Raw genomic sequence first — 21,371 nt, forward strand, 5'->3', positions numbered from 1 at the left:
AGGGGCAATAGGTATTTACCCTTCTGCTGGCCTGTTGTGCCTTAAAAGGGATTCATCCTTCTGGGCAGACATGGAAAACAAAAGTGTTGTGATCTCATCCGCATCTCCCACTTGCATTACCTGAATGCAGAGCACTTGGAGTTTGGCTTTACAACCACAGCTTTGCTGGGACTAACCAGCTGTGCTCGTAGACATGTGGGCTGCAGTTCTCCACAGGGTATGACTGTCTGTATTTCAGAGCTCACATGTGGTCCATCAATATGTCGTTCATGGACTATGATACTGTGACTCTAGCTGATAGCCAGTGGTCTCAGCTGTGCACTTCTGCATCTGAAGGTTTTACACCTACTCCTTGTTCTCTCATGTCCCATGAGCAATATGATCCAAACGCACTCTGGGGGAAAGCAGTTGCAGTCACAAAGGTTTCCTGCAAGCCACTATCTGAGCCTTCCTCCTCAGACAAAAGGACACCCAGGAGGGTCACTTAATTTGGGATGTCCCCTCTAGGGTTTGTCTGGGAGCTGCTGGTGGTGACAGTTTCTGTTTTGAATAACCTGAATCAGGTCAGAGAAAGGCTATCACAGCAAGGCTGTATACTAGCAAAGGTGGGAGGGGCAGCAAAGCAGCAACGTTGCTTGTGAAAGACAGGCGCGAGGACTAGATGGGGCTCCCTTGGGTGGCTGGCTGAGGAGTCTATGCTGAGAAAGCAAAGCTTTTCTTCAGATAGTTTCAATGCATATATACAGCTAATAACTGGGATGTTCAGTCCAGGGAAAATAGGCAGGTCGGAGAGATAAGCTTACACAGAGGAGGGAGTGTAAATGCCAGGGACATTTAGGGTCCTCAGCACCTTTGGCTTCAACCGACCGCTCTCCTCCCTCAGAGGCGAGAGCCGGTGGGCTGGGTACTCCAGAACCGCAGAGCAATACGGAGGAGGTGTATGGCTTCTGGCCCGGTCTCTCCCCCCCCCCCCCCCCCCCCCCCCCCCCCCCCCCCCGAAAAGACACTGGCAGCTGCCGGAGCTACCCGCCGTCACGGCGGCCGCGGAACAGGCCGGAGGAGGGAGAGCAGCCCCGCGTGTCGCGCTGCGGGAAGCGGCAGGGGGCGCCCGGAGGCAGCGGCGGGCAGCGCTGGCCGTGCGGCTCACCGTTCATATCCATGCCCCTGGCAGGCGTTTTAGCACAGGCACAAAACGTGCCGCATGCACCGCAAAGAACTAGTCAATGCATTTGCGGCGGTTCCTTTCTCTCTGTTCAGGCCTGGCAAGCCCAGTATAGTCCACAGGGGCAGGAGAGTAGCTCGCTCTTGGGGCCAGCTGAAGAATGATGGAGGCAGACTCATGCCTAGGTGGGTTCATGGGTACATTCACAGCTTTTTATTTAAAAATAACTTGTGATTCTCTCACAGACGCCACTAGAAAGAGCCTTGACCAGGTAGTAAACACTTGATTTTTAATATCTTCTATACTTTTAAATCTGTCATTAAGGTAATTGGGTAGCAGAGTATGACATCCACTTTAAGCTGTATGATAAATATTCAGAAGGAGTTATATAATTAGATATTACAGAACTAAGATAATGCAACAGTGCAGAAATCTTGTAACTATCAAAGCTAGTAAATTGCCCTTTGTTCTACCATTTAAACACATGCTACTTGAGCTGGTGTCATTCCACGATGATTTAAGGAAATTGAGGGAGGAGACTAGCTGCATACATACTACACTGTATTCACACACTGTTTGGGCTGGGATTTTCCAAAAGATTTAAGGGTAATAGACACTCAACTGCTTTTGACCAGAAGCTTTTCTTTTACTTTGACTGGAAGTCAGTATTGGACATCTAAATCTTTAAGTACCTTCCCATTCCATCTTTCAGGTTTTTATCTGAAAAAAAAAAAAAAAAAAGAAAGAAAATTCATCTGGGGTGGAAAAAGAAGACTCCTTAGTAGGTAACATTGATAGGTAATATAGGAAAGAAGACAGAAGGTAAAAAAAAGCTACGCAAAAATTATAATGCCCCCAAAATGAATAGTGTCACACCTAATTTAACTCAGATGCTGCCACGACAGCTCTCATTTTGATAAGCATTACATATAAATCAACTTTCTAATAAAGTTCTACACAGCTGGAAAGAAATACCAATACTGTGCAGCAAGAGGGAGTGTTTATATCTTCATGGGTATGTGTTGTGCTCTGCCTAGTAGCATAAACATTTTTTCTGGCAGGAGATTTTCAGGTTTGGTTTGGATTCCAAAATAGATTGAGATGGAAATAAAGTAACATTAATTCCAGGAAAATATGTTAAACTTATATATGGGCAGCTTTTAGCAAATACAGTGATATGAAGGATGACAAAACATGTAATATAAAATGCTGAATTCAAATGACAGAACCATTCCTTTTTAATAATTTTCAAATATGGGTTGATCAACAAAATGCATATGCCATGTGAGTAAGCAGCTTCATGGATATGAACAAGTAAAGTTCCTGTTGAACAAACTGTAGGACCGTGGCCAATATTACAAACTCATTCAAAAGATTTTATTTTCTTACAACCAGGAATGAAAACCCCACATTCAATATTAGTTAATTTGTTTTTAGTAATTAATTTAGTAATTAAATTGTTTTAATTGGTGTGTATATGGTGATAATAATTAATTTGGTATGTATATGATGATAATAATTAATGCATTGTTTTTTTCTTCAGTGCTGCCATAAGAATCTGGTTATTTATCTTTCAGAAAGACTTCTGAATGACTCCTTGTAACACAAGTGGTTTCCTTTTAAAAGATAGCTGGTTTCTCTCTTGGTTACTGTGCTGGCTTTTAACCTGCAGTACCTGGAGCAGGCAAACTGCAGGCTGTGGTTTGTGAATCATAACTCTGTCTCTGCCTCTGGCATCACTTGGGTAGTAATATGGAAATTCTGTTTCCCTTCCAACTAGAAAGTGTGTGTTGAATATAATGTAATGTGCTGCCTTGATTTTCATGTCAGTTAAATATTCTTCCCTGTAGAAATGTGTTGTTGAAATGCTCATGTTCTCTGCACGTTTTGTGGGAAGATTAGGAATACTTTTCACTTCCTTCTCATAGAACCTATTTATGGAAATGTTTCTCAAAAAACTGTTGGAGGTGAGCGCACGAGGCAGGAGGAATGTCATTACTTCTTTTCAGGCCTCTGCCTTTTGGTCTCTGAGAGCTGGAATTTCTATTCTTTTACAAACAATGGAAGTATCTCCTTTCCTCCTCCTTTCCGCCTGCCCTCCATCCTAGCCAGGCAGGAAATCGGGTTTGCTCCTCCTCTAGGGACCCTGCATGGCTTTGTGTTCCTTACATACGGGATCTTTCTTCTCTTTGCTGATAACCTGATTGTGCCACCTTACCTATCGACACTCAGTGCTAGCAGCAGGTTGCAGGAAGTTCTTTGGCCTGTGATTCTATATGCATGAGTAATATTTGAGTTAGCAGTGAACAAATAAAGCTGAGGGTTGAAAGTCCCAGAAAGAAACCTATTGCTTTTCTTAAATGGCTAACATTTGCAAGGATTTGGCAATGGGATTGCCAGCTGCTACAGTTTGCAATTGAGGTCACCTTCTCTTTGTATATAAACATTAGTCATTTACTAAAGAATGTAAAAAACAGGTGTTCAGTGTTCACTGGTAATCTGTGCTTTTAATGGGATGCTGTAAGATAGCACCTGACATAGAACAATTCCTTGTATGCTTATTGTTATTAACATAAACATACTCGTACTGTTACTTATGCAGTGCTGTTGGTATGCATGGTACAGAAAAGATAAACAAAATGACAGATGCCTAAACCAGATGAAATTACAATTAACCTAATGACAGACAAAAATAAAGGAAGTGTGGCAGGAAAATGTGAAAGAACATAAAAATCACTGCAAGCTATGCTTGCTAACAGTTTCTTTTTTTCTTTTTAAAGAGGCAGTTCTGCATTTTGTGGCTAATATGGGAAGTGAAGGTTGATGCCGCAAACCAACAGAGGCAAATTTGGCTTCCAGACATTACTCTTCAAAAAAACTTTTAAATACAGGAGTGATTTTCACACAGGATGAGAGAAGATACTGAAGATCTGGAAAACTGCATGGAAAAAAACACAGTGATCTGTGGAAAAGTAGAATGAAGCTATCTCCTGAAGGTGTGTTCTCTAGAAGAACTTTAAACTTAACCTATCAGCTATATAACATAGCGGGACTTCTGATGCTGTGGTGCCATTTACACTCAGACCTTCACACTTAGTTTGAACTGCCATTAGATGTTATTCGATCACTTCAAATTTATGGGTAGAAAAGTCCAAAATTAAATTAAGAAAGTATTTAAATAAAATACATACATACTGATAATATATTAATGAAAGGTATGTATTCTTCTACAACAGACTTTAAATTTCTCTGAATGGAGTACACAGAGATATTTATATTTAGTTAGCTGCTTTGGCAGAGTAAACTTACTAAATGACAGCCAGGCTGCTACGCTTTCAATGTGCAGACCTGCCAAGTACCTGCTGAGGAAGAGATTCACCATCTGGTGCTGCCCTGCCAGCTCACGGCTCAGGTCTTGCTCTCACAGCCACCATGGACCTGTCTAGCTTTTGGTTCCCCACCTCACTTTTGTGTGCACAAGCAAAGGGGAGGGGAAGCACTCAGCAGCAGGAACATTGCCTTGCTCCCACGGTGTGGGTACTGGCCTCTCACTAGCACATTCAGTTTGGGTGTGAAGCTAGTCATGTGGGAACTTACATATACAGTGTTGGGTAGTGGACTCTCGCTAACACATTCAGTGTGGCATTGCTGGAGCTGGAGGTGAGCCTATTCGCTTTGGCTAGGATGCAATAGCTGTGTCAAGGAGTTATTTCTTCAGGTCACACATTTACGTGATGTGAAGCATGCACATTTCATGTATGTTCAGTATACCCTAATGACAAATTGTCCTTTCTCATGGTAAGTGCAACGGGATGATGTGATTCATCTCACCATTGAAAAACACAGCACAGCTCTAAGGACATTGGACTTCTTTTCTCCCAGGTATAATGAGGATGCTAAAAATGACAAAACCTGCACTTGTTAATTATGCTAATTATGATCTAATGATAGGAACTTGTTCTGTTGAAGAGGGAGCTTGAGAAGTAGAGAAAGGCATATGTAAGAAATGTGTGCTACAGCATCAGCATAATATGCAGTCAAGCATATTATGTCTAGCTGCAGTCAGACTGTTCAGAAGTCATCAAACTGTGTTCTGAGGATTAGCAAGGTAGCTCTGAAGATATTACTAAAGCAGTCATCCTTTCCTAGACAAGTTACACTGAGATAATACACATTCCAAAAAACAATGACCCCAAAAAAAAGTAATCTCAGTTTTCATTCATACATGGTAATAGTGGTAAATTTGGAAAAGGTGAAGTTCTTCCAAAAAAACTATGAAATGCTCACCTGGGGTTGAGCAATCAAGTGGCACTCTAGCAGAGCTAAAACATTTTCTGTGCTTGTGACAGTTTTGTTTTCTTTTTGTCACAAATTGTCAGAGCCTCCCAGCCAAAATTCTTGGAATTTTTTCCGTTGTGCATGAAGCATTTTTACACAATAATTCCATCTATTCTTAGCAAGATGTTCTTTGGTGTGAATTCTATCTATTGTTAGAAAGTGGTTTTGAGAAAAATATGGTTCCAATCGTGTGGCTTTTTGCCTTGATATCAAGAGAGTTACTGCCAAATATGCAGTCATATCTTTTGCTAATAGAACCAAGTTATGGGATCTATTAATAGAGTAGCAATAAATGATGGTGGTTTTGGGGGGGGGATTGTATGTCATGTTACTTCTAGTAAAATGATACTCCCAAAGGGTAATGATATTAGGAAAATTAGCTGCTATCAACCTAGTTCATATATAATCTGTATTGGGGGGGGGGGGGGGCGGGGCGGGGGGGGAGGAGGCAGGGAGGGGAAGACATTGGAATCATGTCTGTGGAAAGAAAAATGCCATTTACAGGTTTTTACAATCAAAAGAGAAATCCTACTATTTCAGCCCTAAAGAGCATACCTTTGATATATGCTTCAAGGGGCTTATTAGTACAGTGCAGTCCTAAAACTTCATCATAATGTTGACAACCACTGCAAAGAAAGAAACCACAGCCAGGAATCTCACAATGGAAAAGAACACCACCTGAAATGGTCATTGCTCATTTTCTAAGCTTTCCTTTATTCTCACAGCAGAATACAGGACATCCTAAATATGCTGACCAAACTTCATCAGAACCTGTGGCTGTAGAAAAGCACACACTAAAAACATATGCCAGCTGAATGGCAACAGAAAGATCCAATGGACTACTATAGCTTTCATGTACACATTTATGCTATTCTGAATAGCATTGTAAACTAATGCTTTCTTTTTTTACTGTTCGGGGTTTGGTGTTGGTTTTGTGGTTGTTTTGGTGTTTTGTTGGGGTTTTGTTTGTTTGTTTGTTGGTTGGTTGGTTTGTTGGGGTTTTGTGCGCCCTCTGTATGACCTCCCTATTGTTCTTTCAGATCTGGTAATGAAGTTAAATGAGTATGGTCCATAATCTTTGATCTAGGCATAGATTAAAATGACATCACATTATATATATATATATATATATATCTATATCTCTATATATCATATGTCATATATATCATATCACATCACAAATACTGTTTGGATTTTGAATTTTTCTTTGGTTTGGTTTGGGGTTTGTGTTGATTCAATTTCGTGAAACATTCAAATGCCTGCAGATTCATTTTCTCACAGTAATGCCAGTGATTGGCTTAAGTGGTGTCCGAGACCTACAAGTCAAGGAACAATTCAGCAGGCAGCTCATCTCTTTGGGATAGCCTTTCCAGCTTTCGACTGTATGTCTGCAGGATACTGGCAACTGCTAAAAGAAAAGAGCAGCATTCCCTCAATTGCCACCCTCTGCCCCAAAATTTCCCTCTAGCAATCCCAGAGTCAGAGTTTAGGAAAGGAAGGTCTCTTCAGCTACACTCTCAGTGTCATTTAAACCTTTCGATTTTGGTTTTGACAGAACTTTTCATTTTTCACTTTTGCACCCCAAAAGCTGGAAGTGTTTAGCAAGTAAGGCAAGATAATGCATGAAGTCTGGTGATTAACTGCCTCCCACCCCAGAGAACTGGGTCGCAGCCCTGCATTTGCCCAAAATTCTTCACTCTTTGTAATGGTGAGCAGCTGTTTACAACAGATATTACTAAAGGGTAGTGTCTTCATTACTGGGCTCAGGCAATTTGAAGTCTGCAACTCACTTCCAAAGCAAGATGTCTACAGAGTCAATAGAGAGGAGAATGCATTCACTTTTTTTAAAGGAGCATGGAAGAGCTCACTGTGATTGAAGCCAGACCAAATCATCAGTGTTATATTGGCATGACACAAGGAGTAAGTCACCACATAGCTCTCAGCATCAAACTGTTCTGAGGGTAGACTGTGCAGCTCTCCTCCTGGAAGAACTCTCTCTTCCCTTTAGTTTTCTTTGTAACTCATGCACTTGTGCCTGTAGAACGAGGAGTTTCCACCTCATACTCATATTGTCTCCATACTCACAGAGGAGGGACCACAGGGTTCATTGTGGCAGGTACTGTCCCTGTTCAGCTGTAGGAGAGTTCAACTCTGCTAGCTAAACCCATTGGTTCGTCTTCAGCCCAGCAGTGTCCTGGCTTCACACAGCCTGCTCTCAGAAGCAAGCCCCCTCCCCCGCACACAGATGGGTGAGAAAACAACCCCCCAAAAAACCCTCCAGGTTGAGACAAAGAGTTTACTGAGTTGATAACGCTGTACAATTACCTTAGCAGAAGGTGTGTGGGATTTTTGTTTATTGAACTTAATATTGGCCTATCAAAATCATGTTTGGGTTTGTCAGTAAATTATCTAATATCCAAGAGTAGTGGAACATCCTGAAACTAGCCACATTAAGGATCTAGCAGTCACTAAAAGCCAGTAATTCATATTTGAATATTGTTTAAACATCTATTCTTTCTCAGTAATACTGCTTTCAGAGTCTGCCCCTTTGCCACCCCATTTCCCCCCCTTTTCCCCTCAAATCCCAGAGCACCTGGGTTCTGTTGGAGTCTCCTCCCACCTCCCTGGTGTGGCCACTTTGCCCTCCCCACCCACTCCCCTTTTTCATTCCCCCTTTGCAAAGGTAGAAGCCCCAAGATGTGCCCATCTGGGTGGAAGGATCCTCTTCTCACCACTGGTGAGTCCCTGTGGTGCACACAGTGACTGGGGTGGGGACAAAGGCCGGGGGGCCTGGTGGCCCCCCAATTAGGTAGGAAGAGGGTTGATGACTGCTTCAATATCATCCACAGGTGCTGGCTAGGCCTTCTTACTGGGGCTGAGCTCTCCTCTTTGGTTTCTTGGCTGGTTGAGGGTTGTGCCCCTGGCTCTGGGATGGGTGCAAAAATGGTGGTGGTAGAGAAGGAGCTGTTTTAGGCAGGGTGGAGGATGGTGTAGATGTAGCTGGGGCTGCTTTGGGATGATGAAGGGGGGGTGGGGGTGGGGATAGGAGTGGGGAGTGGAGCAGGAGCTGCTTTGGGAAGATGAAGGGTGGTGGGCGGGGGGGGAGGCAGAGTGGTTAAACTAGATGAGCTTTAGAGGCCACTTCCAACTCTAGTGATTCTATGATCTAGTTCCAACCCCATTGCCATGGGCAGGGATACCTTCCACTAGACCAGGTCAGCATCTTTAAGGGCTTTTTTTTTTTTTTTTTTTTTTTTTTACTGCACATAGAAATCAAAACATAATATGGTAGCTATGATGAATTGCTGTATTTTGGGTTTGAAGCTACCTTATTTTGAAAATAAGGTCTTCTGTATGTTGACATATGGAATGAAATGGTTACATGAAATTCAAGAGTAAATAGAAATTACTGGTGTAAGAACCATTTTAAGTCCTACCAAATTTGTGGAAAGGGTTTGGCTATTTCAATACTATTACTCGGCAAAAGTTAGTCTTTGTCTGAAGTGTAGATAGTGGAAACCCTGAAGTAAATTCATTACTCAAAGACAATTTGTCTTACCAATATATTAAATTATGTCTTTCTAGAAAGAAAATTCCACAATCCGTGCCGAATTTTGCAGCCTGACTCAATAAATTTTGATTCAGAAAAAGGGTAGGAAAGATATTCTAGGAGAGCTGGGCTAGATGATCTTCAGAGGTCCTTTCCAACCCCTACCAATCCCTGGTTCTGTGATTCTGTGACAGGCATTTCTTATCGGCTAGCTTTGCTTTCAAATACACTGAACTATGTGGAAATAAATACTCTTGTGTCTACTGATGTAATTTTTTTTTTTTCAGAAATATGTTGATTTAAAGGTGATTATTTCAGCAACTAACCTCAAAATTTTGAGTCTTATATTTAAAGAGATTTCCTTTACAAGCCTTCGCAGTACCTCAAAAATGAAGTTTGACTTCTGAGCTAGAAAAATGGTAACTGCTGTAGTAAATGAACCACTTGTTAGAATTTTGCTATGCCCCTGTAAGAAATAAAGGTAAATATGTAAAGAAGGACAATTCCTTAATTTAATTCCTTTTTAGCAGCTCTTCCCAGTGAGGTCAAAATGAAATATGCATTGTGATATAATAAGAAATATCTTATCACTACAAATTTGTGTTTCAAGCCTTTCTGCAGCTGCAGTTGAGAGTTTGCACGCATGTAGAAGGGTTGGGGTTTGTATTCTAGCACCTCTTTAAAGTGACAGCTGAGGTTTTCAGCCACAAGTCTCCTGGTAGAGCCCAAGCTGCTCTCCTTTTATTTCAAACATATTATCCATGCTTCCTGCACAGCCTGGAGATTTACAATTTGGGACAGAATAGTTTGAGTTATGGATATGAAGTACAGCACAGGAAGTTCCATCTCAAAATGAGGAGGGACTCCTTTACTGTAAGGATCATGGAGCACTGGAACAGCTCGCCAGAGAGGTTGTGGAGTCTCCTCTGGAAACTTTCAAGACTCCTCTGGATGCATTCCTGTGCAACCTGCACTAGATTCTATGGTCCTGCTCTGGCAGGGGGGTTGGACTTGATGATCTCTGGAGGTCCCTTCCAACCCCTAACATCCTGTGATCCTGTGAAAAGAGCCTTGATTTTACAAGTTTGATTTTTAAAGGGATGAGAGATCTTAGAATAGCATTTTTAAAAGCCAATTACAGAGTGGTATTTTATATTGGGAAACACTATCTAAGCAGCCAAAAATATAATTTAAACTTTCCTTAACATTATATGATGTGATCTACTGAGGATATTCCAGTTCAAGAGGGACAGGGATCTGCTGCAGAGAGTCCATTGGAGAGCCACCAGGATGATTAAAGAACTGGAGCACATGCCCTATGAGGAGAGGCTGAGAGACCTGGGACTGTTCAGTCCGGAGAACAGAAGATTGAGGGGGGATTTGATAAATATTTATCAATATCTGAGGGCTGGGTGTCAAGAGGGAGGGGACAGGCTCTTCTCCATTGCACCCTGTGATAGGACAAGGGGCAATGGATATAAACCACAACACAGGAGGTTCCACCTCAATATAAGGGGGGGAACTTCTTCACTGTGAGAGTCATGGGGCACTGGAACAGGCTCCCCAGAGGTTGTGGAGTCTCCTTCTCTGGAGGCTTTCAAGACCCATCTGGATGTGTTCCTGTGTGACCTGTGCTAGATTCTATGGCCCTGCTCTGGCAGGGGGGCTGGACTTGATGTTCAGAGGTCGCTTCCAGCGCCTGGAATCCTATTATACTAATCCAGCTATATTTTAAAAGTAATCTCTGGAGGTCAGCTTAAATGGAAGTGTGAATGTAAACTTAACAAGAACTTGAGGACATCTGAACTTTAAAAGCTATCAGAACACACAGAAGTCTTCTCCCTAGGTAATTTGTCTAGGTAGTTCTGGTGAGATATGTTCACTATAGGATGACAGAGGACAAAAATTACAGTGGACAGTCATCAAAACTAATTTTACTTTTATTTTGCTGGTTTGGATGCTAGAAATTAAAGAAATTAGAAAAACTTGGCATATATCCTGCATATAGCAGTGATCTGTTACACAGCTACAAAATATTGACTTGATTTCTGAGGGTGTTGTTGGCTTAAAAGAACAATGCCCATCCAGCTGGATTGTCAGTTCTGTCTAGAATAAATTAAAAAGAAGCCAACAAAAAAACCCAACCCAACAACAACTACCCTGAACTGTTATGTAAGAGGAACTATTCTGGTTATGAATGTAATACTCCTATAACATTAATATAATAGTACTATGTCTGTGTTTTTTCTCATCTGGACATACTGGGGAATTCTTTAAGGAGTTCTGTTTTCTGAACTGGTATAACCTTTGGAGGTTCTGAGATCCAGCACTTCCATGCATATCCACCTTATATGAAATGTGCACTCAAGGCCAAAATAAACCACTGAATTGTATTCTTGCCTTCATTTCAGAAAGGACAGACTAGTGGCAACTATTGTCCAACCCTGTTTTCTGATGTGTTGGTCAGTCCTCAAGGCAAATGAGGAGCAATGATCACTTCAGTCTGACCTGAGCGAGACAAATAAGAAATTTCTTCCTCCATGAGGAGGTGGGGGGAGGGCTGATGATGCATCTGCATGGAGAAGAGCGAGAATAATCAGTTTCCTTTAGCACAACAGATAGGAGACATTGACTGGTAATAGCACAAAGGTTCAAAACAAAAGGTAATACTTCTCAAAGTGTATAAATAAAGAACTTTATCATATATATATTGTGGATTCTAAAACAATTGAATGAATTTAATAAAGAAAATCCCTCATGAGCTGTTGAATACAAGGATAACAGCTCTGGGCCAGAACATCCAAAATTCACTGGAAATTGGAAGACAGTTCTTGAAAAATCAATCACAGAATCAATGATCAAATGTCACAATATGTCTGATTTGTCCTTATACAGGTGATAGTGGTCACCGCTAGAAACCCAGCACTTGGCTGGATGGACTTTGGTTTGACTTTAGTACAATCATTCTCGTGTTACAGAGCTTCTTATAGCATATTTCCAGTATCCAAATCACAGTGCAGTATTATTCTCATACTACTGAATTGGAATGTATAGTTTCTGGAACACGTGAAGTGGCATGTCTCTCTAGATAGAGAAACATAAAAGGGGGTTGCAGAGCATGGTTTTGTGTTGTTTCTTTCTCTAAGGCACAGACAATACATCTTTGGATAAAAACGAAAAATGAACTGCAATAATGTGCTTTTGTAAAACAAAATCGGACGTATTCTGCACAGCAAACATCTTGTCTAGGAATAAATATCTCTCCAGTGATGTCAATGTGAGAACAAGTGCTACAGTGTTGTTGAAGTAATTGGGAGTCAATGAGTGAATGTGCCGGGGAATCCTGCAGAAAGCCTATATATGGTAATTTATCCAGAAAGTTCTCTATTTCTGTCTTTTTAAAGCTTCATGCAGGAGACTGAATATATTTACCATCTTTCAAACTGACAGAAGACACATACCAGTCCAGTTCTTCTCTGAACAATCTGTCAGAGTGGTACATGGCACCACCAGGAGGAAGGGGGCCTCCTTGCCACAGGGTGGCACAGCACGTGTGCTGGCTGTAACGCCAAGAGGCAAAAAAAGATGCCCTGTTGGGGCTGAAATGCAGTGGGCTGTGATCACTGAGTGTATAAAAGCACATTGGCATGAGAGGTTTCTTTGTAAAATCTAACAGAACAAATAGCTCTCCCTCACTTTAAGCATGAAGTGGAACAAAACTCCAGAAGAGAACTTTTTTCCTCCAAGTTTAATTTCAGTAACATTTGGAAAAAGTCAAGCTAACTTTGGTACTTTTTTTTTTTTTAGAGACATTGCCATACAGAAACTTCTTACGATGACACGACTAATACAAAATTGTCATTGCAGTCGCTGAAGTTAGTATAATATGGGGAAACAGAAAACAGTAAGCCTTCAGTTATAATCTCAGTCCGTTGAAATATATTTTTGTATGCTGAAGTTCACAGCTGTCTCTGTTCACATCTTCACAGGTTCTCCCTGGCACCTACCAGCTCATCACATTGTCCAGCCTCTGCATCTTCTACGTCAGCTCCACCCTCTCTTCCTTCATCCTGTTTTAGTTTGGGTGCATGACAAGTCTGAGCTCAGAGTGAAAGTTTCCCAACAATATTTTTTTAATAAAAATTAATAGCAGCACAAATAACGAGGCAAAGGAATAATAATGTGCCAGTATACAATCATACTGCAAATGGTTTGAACCATTAAAGCATTCCAGGTCCTCTGTGGCCAATTGCAAAGACCTGGATGGAAGAGGAAAAAACAATTGTATTCTGCCAGGAGAAGCTGCTAAATTCCTGTGAGTGAATGTGGTCCTGACTTAATTACCACTTCCAAGAGCCTATTTATAGTTGTCTGGGAAAGCACTTAAGTGAAATAGGCTTAAGTTTGCAAATAGAATAAGTGGGTGAGCATCCACAGAGAAGACAGGATGGGAGAGAGGCAACTGTGGTGTAACTACACCTTATCTCTCAAGTCCTGTGGTGGGGCAGGGGTTAGAGCAGGAATTTTGTATTGATTGAACTAGCTTCATGACTCATCCCTACAGAAAAATTAAAACCCCCTAAAATTTTAGATGTTGTGCAGTTTATGCACAGCACACAAGCTTCAGACTTGATAGCTGACTGGGAGTATGTACCACTGGAAGACACATGAAAAAATTACTTGTGCCTCTACGAGAATTTTTGAAAAAACTTTTCATAACTACAAACATCTTAAATGTTTTGAAGATAAAATGCTAAATCTGGGCATTTGAATGGTTGGCAGGCTGGCCTGTAGCACAAAGAATGGGATTTGTCCAGGGGAACATGTTCAGTGGGATTTTCTGAGTATGAGCACTTAGACTATTTGGAAGCAAATACTACTGCCAGCTGATAAATAAATCAAGTGAAACATTATATTAGGAATGATAAAGAGAAATTCACATTACCTTTATCCCAAGCATTTGAGAGACAAATGAGTAGGTGCCATGAAATGGAGGATTAGAAAGGGATATGCAAGCGGGATGCAAGCAGATCTGCATATTCAGAGGAACTGATCTATGTTTAAATCTGTTGCTACAGTTATTTAATATCTAACTTCTGTATATTTCATAACTTTCCTGTTTGTAGCTAATATAGTCTTATTAAACTGTGGAGTTGTCTACATCTAGCCTGTATCCAGGGCTAAACCAATGTTAGAGCTATTGCTCTATCACTCAGTCACCCCAACCCAGCAAAGAAGGGGAATTGGGAAAAGGAGACAACACCTGTGGGTGGAAATGAAAACAGATTTAGTGAAACAACAAAACTAACAATCAATGGCAATAAATACTATACAAAGCTATATTCAGTCCAACAAATATACACTGGTCAAGATAAGCAGAAAGGCAGTCCTTGGGAGCAAAATGGTAAGCAAGCCCCTCCAGGGGTAAAAGAGGCAGGGCAAGGAGCCGCAAGACACAACCACCATGACCTCAACACTGCTAATGGCTTGCAGACCACGGCTAGCCTATGATTCTGTCCCAACAAAACCAGGATTGAAGCCTAGAGAAGTGTTGTATCTTACTGTTTCTACATAATTTGTTTTCTTTAAAATTTTCTGTTTGGTATATTCCACCTATGTACTGTATATTAAATCAATGGCATAAATGAAGAATTTTGGCATGCCACAGAATTTTAAATGTGCTTTATAAAAACACATTATATACATATTTCAGTGGTTTATGGTCATAATGATATGAGAACAAATAGTGGTGTATATATTTCATAGCAGTGAGTATCTAGGCACTTAAATTGCATTCATTCAAAGGCTAACCACAGCCTTAATGTCTGAACTGAAAGTAGTGTAAAAATGCTCTCCTTTTCTCAGATGGACTTCCTGCTGCAGAATTAATAAATCTTTCCCTTTGTAAATGCCTCCTGATGAAGCACTCTTATTTGCAAAATCTTTCAGTTATACTTCATGTTAAATTCAGACCTACCTTCTGTTTTTTCCCCCATTGATTTCAGATTTGCAGTGTATTTTCTATGTGGGAATACCCAGCGTCAAGAATATCTTCTCAGGTCTACTCAGTGTGTAGATGGAAAGATTTGCTTCCTTCATGTGTACGCAGCAACAGCTCCCTACTCTGTCTTCCGGTCTGAAAACCCTCCAGGATTTCACATTTTTTATTTTCTTCCTGGCACCCTTCACATCTATAGCTGAGACAGACAATGATCACCGAGAGACTCTATTCCTGGAACCCAGCTCTCGGCTGCTGACAGCAAGTGAGGGTTGAGTATTCGCTACTCTTCAGTTACTCTGCAGTGGATGACTGTTGAGCCTTCCTTCCTACTACATACTGTATCTCTCCGTGTCCTCTATTGTGCCATCCCTGAAGCCCTATGTAATTCACAGGGATTGATGCTTCTCCAGTTCTTCTTCTACACCATCTCAATTGCTTCCCCTGCAGAAGGGACAATGTCCCACATTGTTCAACATCCTTACATCCAAGTGTCAGGTCTCTCCTTTGCCCAGCAACCTGCTGAAAAAACTTCAGACCCCACATCAGCTTGTGGCTGCAAACTGGGGCAGCCAGCATGGTTTCCACCATGCTGAAGGATGCTAAAATCTCTGTACAGTAGCCAAAGGAGAGCCCTCCCCTGAAAGATTTCACCCAGCTATAGGCTGTCCTATGCACTGTGCAGGTATATTAGGTTTGGAGACATGAGCCTTACAAGGTATCTTTCAGTGTGTATGTGGATATGTATATGTGTGTACATATCTCTATGTCCTCTGCATCACTAATTTATCTCTACGTTTATATTTTGCATACATGTGCATGTCTCATGTACAGAAGAGACCTGAAGGGACAGAGATAGAAAATATGCCCCCGTTTCTTAATATTTTATTATTATGTTGGACATGGGAAAAGTAGTACAGCCCCAGCTTGCAGGAGGAGTGATAGCTGGCCACTGCCTTTTCAGAAGACATCTACAATCACAGAGAAGCGACGACTTTTATTTAGGTGTGAAGACAGTATAAAGGTCCCACACAGGTTGGAAGATCTGGGAAATGGGAAAAAAATCACAAATAAGTGCTCACAGCTAGAAAGATAGAGTTTTATTACACACAACGAGATAACAGATCTGACTGGCTGCCCATTTTTTCCAGCAATTGTGAGAAAGAAATGCAGTGACAGAATGAGGTTGGGATTTTCATGCAGAACTAAAAGCTTTTCCTGTGAATGGTAGGGAAGTTGAAACTTGTTATCTACAACCTACAGTGGGAAATGTTATCTACATTTTTATGGAAAGTGTGATATTATGGATCTCGGTATAAGAGCATGTATAACAGCGATGTGTAGGTAGAGTCTGTGGTTATAAACACTGAAGATGGCAGGGAGGGTACATGAAGAAAAGCTGCCTATGTAATTTTGAATTAATGAGAATAGGCGTGCCTGAGGAATGAGTGAATGTGCGAGCAATGTTTGTGGGTGGAAAAAATGGAAGGAAAGGAAAACAGGTGTGGAACGAAGGTGTGTGAAATGAGAACTGAGATGTATATTGTGTATACATGAATAAGATATGAGACAAGGGACTGATGTAAATTTATGCAGATATACCTTTGTATGAAATATGACATATTGGCATTTGCACAAATTGATTAAAATATGCACAGCAAGCATTTAATTTCTTTTGGCAGACGTCTATCTCTTCTAAGTCAAAATCTTATATGTTATTTATCATCTGTTCTGCACTATGCAGCTCATCTTTGGTAGAGGGGTTTCTTTCTGCAACTCAAAACTGAGATAGGCTGTGCTGTACCAGGTTCTCCATCCCTCTCTTTTCCTGTGCTATCTTGAAGCATGACAGATATTGAGGAGCAAGGAAAATAAAAGGGAGAGGGCAGTCTCTGGGAGGGTAGGGTAAGGATGGCATAACATGCACTGCAAATTAGTCCTTTGGCATGAAAACTAGAGTGACTTTTCCAGGTTCTTCTCCTCTTGCCTTTTCATGTTACTAAAAAATAATCCTTGGCTCTCGAATGGTTTGTTCATTTCCTCCTGTGGAACAGGCAGAATGATGAGGTAACATCCGAGGAAGGGTACCATTCTGGACTGAAAAATAATTGAGAGTTCCTGCCTGGCATCTTGGCATGAGTGTGCTGCAGACAGAGGGGGTTTCTATTCTTGTGAGGCAACTGCTAGCCCTGTCATTCTCTACTGGTTACTGTAGGCAGCTCTCTGCACAGTTGGCTGGGCTCTTGGAATTAGGTTTTTCAACACCTATATTCATGAGTGTTTAAGAAGCTTAGCTCCTAACTGAATTTTCTAGATATGGACAGCCTGAATGTTAGATCTGAAGTCTCGGATAATTTTAAATCTGAGGTTTTCAGGACCTGTTCTCATGTTTAGCCTCAAACTTTGCCCAGCAGAATCTAAGGATTATTTTTACGGACATGTAATTTGTCAGTTACAGAAGCAGCTACAGTACACCTAAAAATGTTGGACCTGTCCTTTACATAGTCGCATATGCATCCTTAACTGCATTTATAATGAATCCATGAGATCCAGGCCACACTGGACATTCAGCTCATGTTTTACATGGAACATGTGCATCATAATTTTGCTTGAGAAACCAAAACCCAGCCAAGTCATTTTCTGGCTTTAACCTGGAGCAATTTGCCAAAGTTAAGAATTTAGTTGAACAGCTATGAGCTGAACATTCCACTCTCAATCCTGCCATTTCCCCTCTTGCTTACTGCTGTGTTGAGCTCCCCTCTCATATATGAAATCTTTTTGCTACCACTGTGGTCAGTCTCACACTCTGCAACGTCCATTTACAGGTTCTTCACTGAAACTTGACCCTCCCTTGACCCACTGATGCATAAGACCCTCCAGGGACTGATGAGGAAGAACCAGCCTATGTTGGAGGGCGATGCTGCACGTATGATTATCAGGACTAATTAGTCCTGGTGGATTAATATAGCAACCTGGCTGTACTGTTTCCAGGTATTATGAACTAGTCCAGTGTCTTGGCATGGTGCTGTGCAGACACTGTGCTAATTGCTGCAGTGACATTAAAAGCAATGGTGGCACACAGAGGACGGTTTTGGGGGCGTTTAGTAACAAGAAAATCTAATACCCCAAAATGTTCTTAATATAAACCTGAGCCATTTGAGAATGTCTACTTCTGTTAAACAAAACCTCTGTAAATCTGAGAGACATACTTAAAATAATAAACTGCAACAAGTGAAAAATAGAGAGTTTGTATAGTGCCTTAACTTTGCTGTCTTTGAAATATGCCTCAAAAATGTCTCTAACACACAAGCAGCACCTTGCTCCTGGACAAACTGCTGAACTCTTGGGAGCACAAAACAGTCTAATAACCCAGTGTTTCCTGAAGCATATTCTTTGTTGGGATGAGCTGATACAAACATAAGCTTTTGTGCTATTGAAGATTAGATCTACAACCTAGCACATGCTAAATTTTACACCTTTACTGCTTTTTAAGTCTACTTCATTACTGCCCTTAGAGCTTCATACAGTGCTTTGCTTTCATCACTAAACCCACTTATTATTCTCTATCACAGGTCACTGCTGTTCCTTCCAGCCTCTGATATACTGTGATACTGTGTGAATAGCCCTGGCAAGAAGACTTCAGCCTACTACTATTGAAAAAGCTTACAAAACAGGTTAAAGGCCTGATCTGTGCTATTATCTATACTGCCTCTCTCATGCACTGCTCTGATAACTCATAGTTTAGGAGAGAATAAAGAGAGGGGGAGAGAGAGAAAGGCCTAAGAAGTTACAAACAGAAGTCCTTTAATTTTCTGCATTTATAACTGCACTGCAACAACTAATATTCACAGTTAAAACTTAAACCAGTGAATGGAAGTGGAACATAATTGGAATTGTAATATAATCCCTGGCAGCATATTGTGAATTTTAGAGGGCTGAATTAAAAGATGTTCAAGAACATATTGCTAAACCTTCCCGTGTTTTAAGGAGCTTAGACATTACCTGAACTCTTTATTTCCAGATTTTCAAAGTTTTAGTTCGAGTCAGCATCTTGGAAAGGGATAGAATACCACAGGCTAACTTTTATTACTCTTCTGTGTCGTGATCTCCAGCAGGCTCAGGCCAAATAAGACACAGCTGCTTTCTGCTCTACCGGATGAGACCGAGGGACCCGACTGAGATGTCAAGTGAGTCAGACATAAAATTCTCCACCCTCTGTTACCCAAGCTGTTGTGTGGTGCGCAGCACCTCTCTTCCATCACTTTTAGCGGCTCTGCAGTGGACCCCTGCCCCTTCTGACGTCCCTCTGCCTATCCAGCTTCCCTAGCACCTCCGAGGCTTTTCGAGTGGGCACCACGGGATGCGTGACCCAGCGAGGGCCTGACATCGCTCCTCTTCGCCGCCTGCCTGCCTCCCTCCCCGACGGCCCGTGACAGAGCACAGGCCTCGGGACAGGACGGGGGCCTCAGACACTTTCCCCCGGGCCCAGTCGGGAGGGCTACCGCCCTGTCTCCATCGGCGACGTGACTGGGTTTGAGCCCGGCTTCCGCGGTGTGGGGTGCGGCCGCCGGCCAGGCCTCTGCCGCTTCCCTTCTGCCCTGCAGACCGAGCCCGGCCAGGGGAAAAGGCCAGGGCGGGAGGGTCCTCCCACCCCAGACCGGCCCTCCGCGCCGTGGGAACAGCCAGGCGGGGCGGAGGCGGGGGCCGGGGCCGGGCGCAGGCCCGGTCGAAGGGAGGGAAGATGGCCGGGGCAGGCGCCGGGCAGGAGAGGGGGGAGGCGACGGCGGGGCGCTGCTGAGCGGCGGGGCGGAGGCGCTCGGGCCGGCGGGCCGAGCTCGGGGGCTGGGAGCCGCGGCGGCGCGGGGCAGGACCCGGGCGGGGTTAGGAAGCGCGGCGGGGCTGGTCCCGGCGCGGAGCGAGGCTGGCGCGGGGGAGGATGAGCCCGGCGCGGTGCAGCCGGAGCCGCCCGAGTCCCGCTCCCTGCGGGGCCGCCTGTTAGTTCTGGAGGAGGAAGAGGAGGAAGAGGCGGCGGCGGGCGGCCGCGGCCCGGGAAGGACGGGAGCTGCCCCGGCGGCGGGCGGGGAGCGGGTTTCGGCCGGAGCTGGGCGGCGGCGACGGCCCGGCAGCAGAGCGGCCATGCCGTGGTTGAGCGGTGGGCGACGGCGACGGCAGCAACAAGTGGCGGCGGGACAGGGCGGCGGGCCGCCGGCGGGCGGCCAGCGGGGCCGGGAGAGCTCGGAACTCCCGCTGCCCGCCGGCTGGGAGGAAGCGAGGGACTTCGACGGGCGAGTCTTCTATATCGACCATAACACTCGGCAGACCTCGTGGATTGACCCCCGGGATAGGTAAGAGGATGAAGTCTCAGACAGACGAGGGAAGTCCCGAGGGAAGGAAGACCCGACCCTGGTTCACCCTGCTGGGCGCCAACTTTGCCTCGGCTTCCCCGTCCCCTTTCCTCGTCCTCTCCCCCTCGGCGGCGGGACCAGGCCCGTCGGCGACATTTTCCTTCCCCCGTTTGTGGCCGCGGGAGGGTGTGGGCGGCGGGACCGTCGGTGACCCTGTCGGCTGTGCGCTCCGCCTCACGTCCCTTCGCCTTGAAGCGGGAAGGCGAGCGAGGATAGGGGGGCCCTGTCACATCAACCTTCTTCGGCCGATGCGTGTGAAAACCTGAGGGGCAGAGTCCTACCCCGGCAGCTGCCTAATTTGCCGCCAGTGTAAATATTAAATCAAGAAAAATAGGAAGTAAGGTGGTGGATTTAAAAAAAAATTTTTTTTTACGCCTCTCATGGTGGATGCTCAAACTAAGTGTTGTCCTTGTAGAAGGGAGGTAGGAAGGCAGGAACGTACTGGCTCTGCTTATACTCCTCAATTACTGGACTAGCACCACTGCAACTGAGTGGCCTGGCCATCCTGATTTATTAGTGGGGCTGAACTAATTGGCAGCAGCAGGCTGGAGGCATGCTGAAGTAATTTGGTAGATTACCTCCTCATAAAAGATAACGCTGCATGGAGGTAAGCAAACCGGTAGATTCCTGCAGTTAATTTGACAAATATGCCGTCTGCTGCATATTACCCGACTGCTGCGTTGTTTCGGGATAGCGTTTTCACGACTCTCAGGCCTGGCAGTGCGTGGTAAGATCGAGTTAGGCCTTTTCCTTTTAATTAGGGTGAAAAAATACAGGCAGATTTTATGCTTTTTAAGAGAATTGCATTATAAGCAATATTTAAGCGTTAGAGCTTAAAACTGGTGGAGGCATGCACTACTCGTAGCTGGTGCTGCTCGGTAAATGCAACCTCGCTTGAAAGCGTTCGCCTAAAAATTT

The 21,371-nt window shown here is 43.4% G+C and overlaps 1 protein-coding gene across 1 annotated transcript in view; it reads left to right on the forward strand.

Moving 5' to 3' along the window:
* The first annotated feature begins 20,313 nt into the window (after positions 1-20,313).
* WWC3 (WWC family member 3) overlaps positions 20,314-21,371 on the forward strand; it is a 102,207-nt gene continuing 101,149 nt past the window's right edge. Inside the window, exon 1 of the mRNA XM_054384655.1 lies at positions 20,314-20,393. The gene's annotated coding sequence lies outside the window, so the exon portion shown is untranslated. The remainder of the gene's footprint in view (positions 20,394-21,371) is intronic.

This window comes from Indicator indicator, chromosome 1 (genome assembly GCF_027791375.1).
Source record: "Indicator indicator isolate 239-I01 chromosome 1, UM_Iind_1.1, whole genome shotgun sequence".
Lineage (NCBI taxonomy): Eukaryota > Metazoa > Chordata > Aves > Piciformes > Indicatoridae > Indicator > Indicator indicator.